General features: G+C 51.9%; 1 long non-coding RNA gene across 1 annotated transcript; it reads right to left on the reverse strand.

The window, feature by feature from the left end:
* Window positions 1-2,326: 2,326 nt before the first annotated feature.
* LOC149390163 (uncharacterized) lies at window positions 2,327-12,896 on the reverse strand. Its single transcript, XR_016300273.1, has 3 exons — window positions 12,591-12,896; window positions 11,124-11,247; window positions 2,327-2,619 (listed from the first exon to the last, which is right to left on the reverse strand). It is a non-coding gene; the product is annotated as an uncharacterized LOC149390163 (long non-coding RNA).
* Between the last annotated feature and the right edge of the window lie 608 nt (window positions 12,897-13,504).

Genomic DNA, 13,504 nt, shown 5'->3' on the forward strand with positions numbered 1-13,504 from the left:
ACTATAAATAGGGGTTCATGAGAAGGCAAAAACAAGCAATTTTTTTGAGAAAATTTCGTGCATCCTAGCCTTCCTTGGCCGTGCACTTCTGCTTCTGTTCCCCTCGGAAATTTGTTACCATTCTTAGTAAAATAAGAGCGAGATCTCGAAACACCTAGTTTCGTGATCTAGTGAGATAAAGACTGTGCCCACTCATCTTTCTTATTCGTCTCGGAGATTACGTTTCGGAAGACTAAGGTGTCATCCTCGAGTCCTTCATCAGGACGACGCAGGGAGTACACAATTGGTTTATGAGCGTTCTGTAGCTGAACCGAAAATCAATGTAAGTATTAGTTTTTCGCTCAAATCGGTCGCTTGATAAATATGCTCTCGTGAATTAAATTAATTAAACATAACTAGATCTTGTTAATTATAACCAAAATTTAATTAGCTTATGATCAGCGTAATTAATTATTTTTTCGCATTAATATGGTTATATGGTGGAATCATCTCAAACGAGTCGCATCAGAGCGATTGTTCGCGTCTGATGCGAGCCTGATTCACCGACACATGAGGCAGGGACGTTGGATGGAATTGTTGAATGATTACGACTTTGAGCCCTTAGTCGAAAAACCGTCGCAGTAGCTGCGAATCTAGTTGGACAGTCTCCTCAGCTAAAGTCGAAAATATAAAAGTTGGAGATGCAGCTGATCACTGGAATATTAGCAGCTCTTAACGTTCGACCAACCCTTCTTGAGCAGATAAAAGAGGGACAATACGCGGATGATTTCTTGCTTGAGAAGATGTTTGACGCCCAAGGGAATCAAGAAGGAGAATTAAAGCTCGACGATCGGGAAATGTTGAGACGTAACGGTAAGGTCTGTGTGCCTATCGATGATGATCTCCGATGCAAATTGCAGCAAGAAGCTCATGGGACTCCATACTCGACCCATCCAGGTGCGACGAAAATGTATCAAGATCTCAAGAAAATTGGTGGCCGGGTATGAAGAGAGATGTGGTGACGTTCGTCCAAAAGAGTCTTACATGTCAGCAGGTTAAGGCTGAGCATCAAAAACCCGCAGGGAGTTGCAACCCTTGGAAGTTCCATAGAGGAAGAGGGATCAAATCACGATGGATTTCGTGTCGGGTTTACCAACGACTATGGCAGGATATGACGCAGTATGGGTGATTATAGACAGGCTGACGAAGTCGGCCCACTTTCTTCCCATAAGGACCACTATTTCAGTTGATAAATTAGATGAGCTATTTATCAACGAGATACTGCGCCTGCATGGAGTTCCGTTGTCGATCATTTCAGATCAAGATACCCGATTCACTTCGAGGTTTTGGCAGCGTCTCCACGATGGCATGGTGTTGGAATTGATCTAGGGTTTAAGAAAAAGTTTAACGCTTCGGGTAAGCGGCGAAATTTTTAAAAATTTCTTTTGACAAGTAAAACGATTTTACTAACCTAGACAAAGAGCAAGCACATGTAAATAAAAACTATTATGAGCATACATAATTTACTAACCTTTTTAGAAGCTTGAACGTTGATGAGCCTTCGGAAGGTTGAAAACGTTCGTCTCCCTCGCAACACGTCTCTCTTCTTTCCTCGCCAACTCGAGCAACCACGAAAGTTTCTATCACAAGAATCATTCGAGAGAAAAGGAATTAGTGAGTGCGCACTTTTTAAACACGAAGACTCAAGAACAAGTCTTAGAGTCGAAGAGCTAAAACACTAGGTCAAATGTGGACCTAGGTGCCAAAACAAAAACGAAAAGAACTTAGAGAGAGAGAGAGAAGTGGGCAGCCACAATTTCTAGAGAGAGAGTCTCTCAATCTCTAACTTATGTGGGATGAATGAAATGAGAGGAATGAGGGCTCTATTTATAGGAAAGGGTGTTGTCGCTCGTTTTCGGACAACGATTTAGGAGCTCCAAACGGTTCGATCCAAGGCCGGACCAAGTGGTCACGTTCGGGCTCGAGCGTGTCGGACTTGGTATCCCAAGTCGTCCCTTAGCTGTAGATGAAGTTTTCCTCGTCTCAATACCTGAAAAGCAGTAGAGAAAACGTGAACTACAAAGGGGAAACAGAGGGGTTGCCTCTTTTTACCTCTCCGACACTCAACATTAGTAGGATTGAGGTGGAATATAGAGGGTTTAGGTGTTTAGAGGCCAAAGATGAGCAAAACGAGTGAGGTGTGAGTTCGACAGCGTTTCAGGACTCAAAATTGGATTACCTTTGGGAGAGGGCGGACCTCTTGTATTTATAGGCGACCAAAGGGTCATTGGGTGTCACGACCCGCGAGCCTTAGCTCGCCCACGAGCCGTGGCAGAGATCTTCGTATCTTACTTGACATAAATAAAATTCATAAAAACTTTGGTGGAAGCGCTTCCAGAAAACATTTTCTAGAAAAACTTTTAAAATATTTACATAAACGTCTAAAAAATATGGGCGAATTTTTCGTTTTTCTTGAAACATACTATTTAAAACTTTACAAACAAAAGACTCGTCTTTTAAAAACAAAATAGACTCATTCGCCCTTGACTTAGCCACAGGTCGGCAGCCGTACATACACACGCCTACTTACTTACCAGTTTCGCTGATGCTCTGCTCAGTCTTCTTTAGCCTTTCCTTTATCTACAATATCAAGATAATAACTGTGAGTCGAAAGACTCAGTAAGCGGATATCTACATATCTAATGCACAATGCACATAACACATAAGCAATACATAACATGAGTTCATATCTTTTCATAACTTGCGGAAATATCGGCTTAGGTCCCGATAAATCCACCTTACTTTAGAATCAATCGGCTTAGGTCCCGATAGATTCACCTTTCATAAGAATCAATCAGCTTAGGTCCCGATCGATTCATCTTACTTAGGAATCACTCAGCTTAGGTCCCGAGAGATTCCTCTTACTTAAGAATTCACCAGCTTAGGTCCCGGTGATTCACATCATAAACATACTTGCTTTAATCATAACTATGGAATTACCAGCTTAGGTCTCGGTAACTCCTCTTACTTTAGAATATGCCAGCTTAGGTCCCGGCAATTCCCATCATACAATACATTTCCTGCTCGGGATCCCTTAATGATATCCGCACGACACATGTCTTATTGGCGCCAGACAGGAGGGTGCACAGTCTCCTGCCTAATCCCCATGTGGTACCAGCACGAAGCATAATAGGTTTTGTTGTCGGTCCGTCTCGGACCGACGGGGACTAAGGCGTCACCTCGACCCATGCGACCGGTGCAAGGCCTCAAACGGCGAAACCTTGCCTCGGCCTTTGGCCGGCCCAAACCAGTGGCCGGGCCAAGGGTCAGCCGGCCGGCCTGTCGCCGGCCCAAAGGTCAGTCGGCCAGTGGCCGGCCATATGCTCAGCCGGCCAATGGCCGGCCATATGCTCAGCCGGCCCTCCAAGGCCGACACTCCAAGGCAGGCGCTCCAAGGCCGGCTCTCCAAGGCCGGCTCTCCAAGGCCGGGCATGGCCTCTATGGCCGAGTCAAAGCCAGCCATGGCCTCCATGGCCGAGTTAGAGCCGGCCATGGCCGAGTCAGAGCCGGCCATGGCCGAATCAGAGCCGGCCATGGCCTCCACGGCCGAGTCAGAGCCGGCCATGGCCGGGTCAGATGCGGCCATGGCCTCCACGGCCGAGTCAGAGCCGGCCATGGCAGGGTCAGAGGCGGCCTTCGACCAAGGGAATGCCCAAAATGCCCCTTGGTCACCTATAAATACCAAGGCACCCCCCTTTGGTCCAGGTAACCCATTCTTGAGCACCGAAACGCTGCCGAACTCGTACCTCGCTCGTTTCTCTCAAGCTTTGGCCTCTAAACACCCCTAAAACCTCTATACTCCACCTCAATCCCACTAATGTTGAGCGTCGGAGAGGTAAACAGGGGCACCCCCCCTGTTTCCCCTTTGTATTTCACGTGTTCTCTACTCCTTTTCAGGTACTCTGACGAACTCAAGGGACACCCACAGCTAAGGGACGACTTGGAATACCAAGTCCGACACGCTCGAGTCAAGACGAGACCACTTGGTCCGGCCTTGGGTCTAACCGTCTTTGGCTCCTAAATAGTTGTCCAAAAAACAGCGAGAACATTTTGGCGCTAGAAGGAGGGGATCTCTCGACCTTGGCAACACATCCCCTCTACCTGTCTTCTTCTCACTTCTACGACTCTCGAGAGATGAGTCGTAGCCCCGCCACCTCCGTGGGCGCCCGAGCGACTAGCTCGAGGCGCGACCTCCAAAGCTCCGCGCACCGTCTCGAAGGGCAACCTCGTGATAACGAGAGCCAGCCTCGAGACCCGGCGGATGACCCCGAGGCCGTAGTCCGAGGGGACACGGCTCGAAGGCTCGCCGAGCTCCTAGACCGCCCCGGCGTCACCGGCGCGCTCATCGCCGACCTCCTCGACTCCAACAATGTCGATGACATCAACCACGAGACCAACCTCGACCACGCTATTCACGAAAGTGGACACATGCGCACGCTTCCAAGGGGACACCCTCGGGCGGCCGCACCGAGACGTCAACTTTTTGATGAGCACGCGCACGCGCCCTCGAGGGGACACCCTCGGGCGACCACGTCAAGGCGTCAAAACTCGCGCAATACCCGAGGACGCTCGATCTCGAGGTCCCGAAAGGGACGCTCCAAGCTCACCGTCCGCGTCCAAAACTCTTGTGAAGGTGACGACGTCGATGGTCTCCGCCTCCGCCAAAGACATCGCCTGAATGACGCGCCCTTAACAAGGGTGATAGGGACGGCCTCCGGAGACTTGAGAGACCGCCTCAACTCTCAAAGAGAGGATCACGAGTTTGACTTGAGAGAAAAACTCGACGCTCAACGTGAGACCGCGATCGGCTTGGGGCAGCGACCACCCAACATTGATCAAGCACCCAACCAAAAGCGCGCATCCATGGGTGTGAAACCGGCCGTTGGTCCCGAGTCACGAAGGAAAAGGCGCCGGAAGGGTCAAGTCCCTAACGACCACCCTTCTCCAGCCCCGAAGCAAACCTTCGTCCCGCTCAACACAACGCCCGACAGGATCCTGAGCTTACGCCGCGATGAGCTAGGAAGCCCCGCTCCACTCACAAAGGACCCCGCGAAGCGAGATCGAAGTCGGTTCTGCGAATACCACAAAGATCACGGGCACGTGACGATCGAATGCAAGCAGCTTAAGAAGCGAATTGATTCCCTAATTCGAGGTGGGGATTTCAAGGAATTCGTCGCGTCTGCTAGCAAGCCATGAGTATCGTTACTTCGACCCTTAAATTCACGCCCGAACTCGATCGGCTTCGTGGTCACTTTTATTTCGAAAATGTAATTTCCTTTTTTCAAAGAAAGCCAAGTGCCATGACAAACTGTAACGACCCCCTTATTGCAATAAAGAGTTATTTCACACATGAAAAAATGTAGCGCATACTTTTGTATACCTCTAACGCAAGAGTCTCTTGGCCTTCGTCTCACAAACGCAAGAAACTCGGGGGGCTAACAGGGATCACTGATCAATAAAAACAACTCAACAACAACTAAAAAAAAATCATATATAATAATAAAGTCTCGAGGGGCCGATGGTTAGGCCGGAGGTCCCAAAGAAAGACTTCTCACGTAACTCCTCGAGAGGAATTCATTACTCGAGTCGAGCTACGAGACCACGAGTCGACCGATACTCCTCGTGCCGACTCTTCACATGTCTCCTCGAGATGAATTCATTCCTCGAGTCGAGCTTCGAGTCCGCGAGTCGATCGATACTCCTCGCGATGACTCTTCACGAAACTCCTCGTGCAGGCTCTACGTGAGTCCTCGAGTCGAGTTCGAGTCCACGAGTCGACCAATACTCCTCGTGCCGATTCTTACGAATTTTCGAGATTTCGAGCTCGCCAGCTCGTCGCCTCGCCCTGGCCGAGCTCGTCAGCTCGCCTCGCCTGGCCGAGATCAGCAGCTCGCCTTGCCTGGCCGAGCTCAGCAGGTCGCCTTCCCTGGCCGAGCTCATCAGCTCGCCTCGCCTGGCCGAGCTCATCTACTCGCCTCGCCTGGCCGAGCTCCTCAGCTCGCCTCGCCTGGCCGAGCTCATCAGCTCGCCTCGCCCTGGCCGAGCTCATCAGCTCGCCTCGCCTGGCCGAGCTCCTCAGCTCGCCTCGCTCGGCCGAGCTCATCAGCTCGCCTCGCCCTGGTCGAGCTCATCAGCTCGCCTCGCCTGGCCGAGCTCGTCAGCTCGCCTCGCCCGGCCGATCTCGTCAGCTCGCCTCGCCCGGCCGATCTCGTCAGCTCGCCTCGCCTGGCCGAGCTCAGCAGCTCGCCTTGCCTGGCCGAGCTCATCAGCTCGCCTCGCCTGGCCGAGCTCATCTACTCGCCTCGCCTGGCCGATCTCGTCAGCTCGCCTCGCCCGGCCGATCTTGTCAGCTCGCCTCGCCTGGCCGAGCTCAGCAGCTCGCCTCGCCTGGCCGAGCTCAGCAGCTCGCCTCGCCTGGCCGAGCTCAGCAGCTCGCCTCGCCTGGCCGAGCTCATCAGCTTGCCTCGCCTGGCCGAGCTCATCTACTCGCCTCGCCTGGCCGAGCTCAGGAGCTCGCCTCGCCTAGCCGAGCTCATCTGCTCGCCTCGCCTGGCCGAGCTCATCTGCTCGCCTCGCCCTGGCCGAGCTCAGCAGCTCGCCTCGCCTGGCCGAGCTCATCAGCTCGCCTCGCCTGGCCAAGCTCGTCAACTCGCCTGGTTGATTTCGCCTGGCCGAGCTCGTCAAACTCGCCTGGTTGATTTCGCCTGGCCAAGCTCGTCTGGTCGAGCTCGTCACCTCATCTGGTTGAGTTCGTTGCCTCGCCTGGTCGAGCTCGGCACTTCGTCTAGACGAGCTGGAGCGACTTCGTCGTTTCGTCCAAACGTCTTTGGATTCGGTTCATCAGTTCGCCCAACCGTGTTCGGCTAACTCTCTCAAAAACAAAAAACAGATAAAAGCATAATAAAGTCTCAAGGGGCCTGTGGTTAGGCCGGAGGTCCCAAAGAGAGACAACCTTCACATATCTCCTCGAGACGAGTTCATTCCTCGAGTCGAATTTGAGTCCACGAGTCGACTAATACTCCTCGTGCCGACTCTTCACATGTCTCCTCGAGATGGATTCATTCCTCGAGTCAAGACTCCGAGTCCGCGAGTCGACCGATGCTCCTCGCGCCGACTCTTCACGAAACTCCTCGTGCAGGCTCTACGAGAGTCCTCGAGTTGAGCCCGAGTCCACAAGCCAACTAACCATTCCTCGTGCAGGCTCAACATGAGCCCTCGAGTTGAGTCTTGAGTTCGCGCTCGCCGCCCAGCTCGTCGGCCGATAGGCAACGAGTTACAAATGGGTTCAAGGTCTGCGTCCGCTGGGCGAATCTGGTCTAGCCAGCGTCCACGGGAAACCTCGCCACGCAAAAGTGGCATCGCGCTCGCCGCCCAGCTCGTCGGCCGATAGGCAACGAGTTACAAATGGGTTCAAGGCTTGCGTCCGCAGGGCGTATCTGGTCTAGCCAGCGTCCACGGGAAACCTCGCCACACAAAAGTGGCATCGCGCTCGCCGCCCAGCTCGTCGGCCGATAGGCAACGAGTTACAAATGGGTTCAAGGTCTGCGTCCGCAGGGCGTATCTGGTCTAGCCAGCGCCCACGGGAAACCTCGCCACACAAATGTGGCATCGCGCTCGCCGCCCAACTCGTCAGCCGATAGGCAACGAGTTACAAATGTGTTCAAGGTCTGCGTCCGCTGGGCGAATCTGGTCTAGCCAGCGTCCACGGGAAACCTCGCCACACAAAAGTGGCATCGCGCTCGCCGCCCAGCTCGTCGGCCGATAGGCAACGAGTTACAAATGGGTTCAAGGCTTGCGTCCGCAGGGCGTATCTGGTCTAGCCAGCGTCCACGGGAAACCTCGCCACACAAAAGTGGCATCGCGCTCGCCGCCCAGCTCGTCGGCCGATAGGCAACGAGTTACAAATGGGTTCAAGGTCTGCGTCCGCAGGGCGTATCTGGTCTAGCCAGCGCCCACGGGAAACCTCGCCACACAAATGTGGCATCGCGCTCGCCGCCCAGCTCGTCGGCCGATAGGCAACGAGTTACAAATGGGTTCAAGGTCTGCGTCCGCTGGGCGAATCTGGTCTAGCCAGCGTCCACGGGAAACCTCGCCACGCAAAAGTGGCATCGCGCTCGCCGCCCAGCTCGTCGGCCGATAGGCAACGAGTTACAAATGGGTTCAAGACTTGCGTCCGCTGGGCGAATCTGGTCTAGCCAGCGTCCACGGGAAACCTCGCCACACAAATGTGGCATCGCGCTCGCCGCCCAGCTCGTCAGCCGATAGGCAACGAGTTACGAATGGGTTCAAGGCTTGCGTCCGCAGGGCGTATCTGGTCTAGCCAGCGTCCACGGGAAACCTCGCCACACAAAAGTGGCATCGCGCTCGCCGCCCAGCTCGTCGGCCGATAGGCAACGAGTTACAAATGGGTTCAAGGTCTGCGTCCACTGGGCGAATCTGGTCTAGCCAGCGTCCACGGGAAACCTCGCCACGCAAAAGTGGCATCGCGCTCGCCGCCCAGCTCGTCGGCCGATAGGCAACGAGTTACAAATGGGTTCAAGGCTTGCGTCCGCAGGGCGTATCTGGTCTAGCCAGCGTCCACGGGAAGCCTCGCCACACAAAAGTGGCATCGCGCTCGCCGCCCAGCTCGTCGGCCGATAGGCAACAAGTTACAAATGGGGTCAAGGTCTGCGTCCGCAGGGCGTATCTGGTCTAGCCAGCGCCCACGGGAAACCTCGCCACACAAATGTGGCATCGCGCTCGCCGCCCAGCTCGTCGGCCGATAAGCAACGAGTTACAAATGGGTTCAAGGTCTGCGTCCGCTGGGCGAATCTGGTCTAGCCAGCGTCCATGGGAAACCTCGCCACGCAAAAGTGGCATCGCGCTCGCCGCCCAGCTCGTCGGCCGATAGGCAACGAGTTACAAATGGGTTCAGGGTCTGCGTCCGCTGGGCGAATCTGGTCTAGCCAGCGTCCACGGGAAACCTCGCCACGCAAAAGTGGCATCACGCTCGCCGCCCAGCTCGTCGGCCGATAGGCAACGAGTTACAAATGGGTTCAAGGTCTGCGTCCGCAGGGCGTATCTGGTCTAGCCAGCGTCCACGGGAAACCTCGCCACGCAAAAGTGGCATCGCGCTCGCCGCCCAGCTCGTCAGCCGATAGGCAACGAGTTACAAATGGGTTCAAGGTCTGCGTCCGCACAACAAAGACGCGCAAATCGATTATGCCTTCGGTGGCAAATCGAGAACATAAGACGCGCACAATACAACGAAGACGTGCAAATCGATTATGCCTTCATTGGCAAGTAGAGAAAACAAGATGCGCACAACACAATAAAGCCGTGCTAATCGATCACGCCCTCACTAGTAGATCGAGAAAATAAGCCGCGCACGATCAACCCGAAACAATAGGCCGTCCTTCGCGACGCGCGAAGGCCATTCCTCATGACGCAAACCCGAGTGCGTTCATCCCGCATCCGTATAAAGGGTAGATTTTGAGTTTCCACTCGATCTACGCTCGACCGGAAACTCGGGGGGCTAATGTTGTCGGTCCGTCTCGGACCGACGGGGACTAAGGCGTCACCTCGACCCATGCGACCGGTGCAAGGCCTCGAATGGCGAAACCTTGCCTCGGCCTTTGGCCGGCCCAAACCAGTGGCCGGGCCAAGGGTCAGCCGGCCGGCCTGTCGCCGGCCCAAAGGTCAGTCGGCCAGTGGCCGGCCACATGCTCAGCCGGCCAATGGCCGGCCATATGCTCAGCCGGCCCTCCAAGGCCGACACTCCAAGGCCGGCCCTCCTCCAAGGCCGGCTCTCCAAGGCCGGCACTCAAAGGCCGGCGCTCCAAGGCCGGCTCTCCAAGGCCGGCTCTCCAAGGCCGGCGCTCCAAGGCCGGCACTCCAAGGCGGGCGCTCAAAGGCCGGCTCTCCAAGGCCGGCTCTCCAAGGCTGGCGCTCCAAGGCCGGCGCTCCAAGGCCGGCTCTCCAAGGCCGGCTCTCCAAGGCCGGCCATGGCCTCCATGGCCGAGTCAGAGCCGGCCATGGCCTCCATGGCCGAGTCAGAACCGGCCATGGCCGAGTCAGAGCCGGCCATGGCCTCCACGGTCGAGTCAGAGCCGGCCATGGCCGGGTCAGAGCCGGCCATGGCCTCCACGGCCGAGTCAGAGCCGGCCATGGCCGGGTCAGAGGCGGCCTTCGACCAAGGGAATGCCGAAAATGCCCCTTGGTCACCTATAAATACCAAGGCACCCCCCTTTGGTCCAGGTAACCCATTCTTGAGCACCGAAACGCTGCCGAACTGGTACCTCGCTCGTTTCTCTCAAGCTTTGGCCTCTAAACACCCCTAAAACCTCTATACTCCACCTCAATCCCACTAATGTTGAGCGTCGGAGAGGTAAACAGGGGCACCCCCCCTGTTTCCCCTTTGTAGTTCACGTGTTCTCTACTCCTTTTCAGGTACTCTGACGAACTCAAGGGACACCCACAGCTAAGGGACGACTTGGAATACCAAGTCCGACACGCTCGAGTCAAGACGAGACCACTTGGTCCGGCCTTGGGTCTAACCGTCTTTGGCTCTTAAATAGTTGTCCGAAAAACAACGACAACAGGTACTTGCTAACAAGGGGTATATGTCGGAGGCGGTATTATTCTGTGTTTTCTCTTTAATTAACTTAACATGAGAGACTGCTTAATTCGGGTTTAATCCCGATCTTAACATATATTCTTTTCGCTTATTAACTCGTGAATTATAAGATCTTGAGATGCGACTCCCAAAGATCCTATCATAATATTCTCGCTTTTGAATACGAGTCTTAGCTTCAGTCTCTCATAATCCAGTTCACTAGGACTAGATCTCTGGAAGGTGGCTAACTAAACACATAGCAAAGGCTCGGGTTCCTAGTTACCTCTAGCCATTTTTGTTAGCCGGACTAATTCCGTTTCCCAACTCGTTAGCGGCTTAAAGCCCTTAATCTTGATAGTGAATTGTCTTTTGGTTTATCTTACTCTTGCTTACTAGAAAGCATATAGAAAATGCACGTACAATATATGTATATATATAAAGATATATATATAATATTTCTTGATATTGTAGGTGCCTAAAATCCACTTACCCGGATAACGATTCTTTCGAATCCTGAATTCTTCTCTTCCAGATAAAAGGGTTCTTCTTAACTTCACGTATAACCCAGTCCTCGTAAGCTTCTCCTGCTAATCCTGATAGCACTCTGGACTTATCTATGGAAGAGAAAGATCGAACATCGAGCATACTCAGTATCTCGTCCATTGATCTACTAATGTACATACTTCTACTGAAAAGAGAGCTCATACGAAATGTATTCAAAACGTTCTCCTAGTCACGCTACTCAGAGCGTCACAAAACACGAGAAATAGAGAATACACGGAGGCAAAACAGAGATACAAAAAGAATCGACGCCTAAAAATAAGGCCTTAACAATTTCCCTGATCTAGGCTAAGAAACGTCCCGCTATTTGACCACCTATTTTTTTGACGGGACAAAGCCCATTGCTTAGGATAGGTTCCCGATGGTCGAAACCTAAAGAGAAAGAACGTATAAAGAAGTTATTACTAACAATCTATGGCATACGTAAGTTATATGAAAATAACTCAAAACGATACTTTTCAAATATGTTCTAGGAAATATTTTTGACTTGTCTCTTTTTATTGACAAGTTATAACGTTTGAGAACGTAAATAAAACATTTCTCGTTGATATTCGTTTTCCAAATCAAAAGAGTCGAGCTTATAGTCGAACTCGGTTTTGAAACGTAAATCAAATGAGGATACTAAATAATTTGATTGAATCATCAACGAGTTTAATAACGATACATATTAATTTATTTTTCTTACTAACTTATATTAAACGAGCTTAATTACAAAACATACATATTGATATTACATCGCAACTCTCATAATCTAGAACGACCCAACAAAAATAATTATAGGTTCGCACTAGCACGAGTCGAGACTCGGGAAATTTCTCGACTTTCTAACACTAAACCGAGACTTCGTGAGTCTCCGAACGAAACCCGACAGCCATGAACAGCCCCCCGAGAGCCGCCACAAAGTTGCTGCCGTCCCCGGCCCAACAGCTCGTCCCAACCGAGCCGATGAACCTCGCTGACCAGCCCCGCTCCGTCGTCACTCGCGCAGCAGCTCCGACACTCTTGGACAGCGCCCTCGCCGTCCCGAACCGCTGCCTCGAGGCCTGTGCCGCCCACCTAGACTGAGTCTAACACTCGACACAACTCACAACAAAAGAGAACGACTTAACAACTCTATATCAAAACTTCAAAACAACCTTACACGTACACAGTCAGCAACAATATCACAAACAATAACAATAACTCGTCCAAAGAAACCCAAAACAACTAAACTCAGTCACACGGCCAGAACCAAAACCACACGGCCAAGACTTAAACCACAACCAAACCCTTCCAAAACTAAGAACAACACCATAACCAGAGGAATCATCACCGAAATCCTAACTCACAAACAAAAGCCCCAATTCCAAAACGAAACCCTAACTTCCAGATTCGAAATTGGGGAAGAACATCTCACCTTGTTTCTGGAGGAATTGAACCCTCCGGCGTCCTCTCTAGCTCGCGGCGGCTCAACCTTCACGGCGGTCGCGCGCGCGGCGAGGCTCAGGGGTCAGCTGGATGGCGCGCGCACGGAGCTGGGGTCACGGGCTGGTGCTGGTGGTCACGCGTCCTCTCCCTCGGTCGCTCTCCTTCTCAGTCTCGCTCACTCGCTCTCTAGCTCTCTTCTGCTCTCTCTCGGCCTTTCTCTTCCCCGAGCTCTCTCTCTCTCCCTCGGTCTCTCACTATTTCTCTTCTCTTCTTCTGTTCTTCCTCTTTTTTTTTCCCATGGGTTTGTTCATTTCGGCTGGAGAGACTTAATAGCAAAGTAAATGATGAAGATAAGTGTTGGGTTGGCAAGGATAGAAGCGTGACACATGTGTGATGACGAGGCAAGGCTTAAGAATTATTCTTTTATTCTCAAACCAATTTCTTTTTCTTGTTTTCTTTCAAATGGGTCCCTTAAAATTGTTACAACCACGTCCTTTTCATATAATTATTTAATTAAATCCATCACCGAACGGATTATAATTATATGATTCGAACCGAGAATTTTCTCGTTCGTTCTCGAATAATTAAAATATATTTAAGGTTTCTCGGAATTAATTCTCGTCCTTAAGAATTAATTTCCGGAATGTTTCCTCGGAATTAATTTATTAATCGAGTTAAACTCCATATTTCCTTTATTTATTCCGAGATTTCCATAACCTTAATATATTTAAAATTAATTCGATAAATCCATTGGAGTATAATTCACTCGAGAATTTAGTTGTAACAACGGAAACTCGTTATAACTTCCAAATCTCCAAATACGAGTGACGCATAAACTTGTCCTTACATTGGGGCACCCTTGGCCGAGTGAGACTTTTGGGTTGGCCATTGGTCGACTGAAGC

This window comes from Urtica dioica, chromosome 7, assembly GCF_054948205.1.
Source record: "Urtica dioica subsp. dioica isolate 48M chromosome 7, U.dioica_male_clone48M_v1_H2, whole genome shotgun sequence".
NCBI classification, from domain to species: Eukaryota; Viridiplantae; Streptophyta; class Magnoliopsida; order Rosales; family Urticaceae; genus Urtica; species Urtica dioica.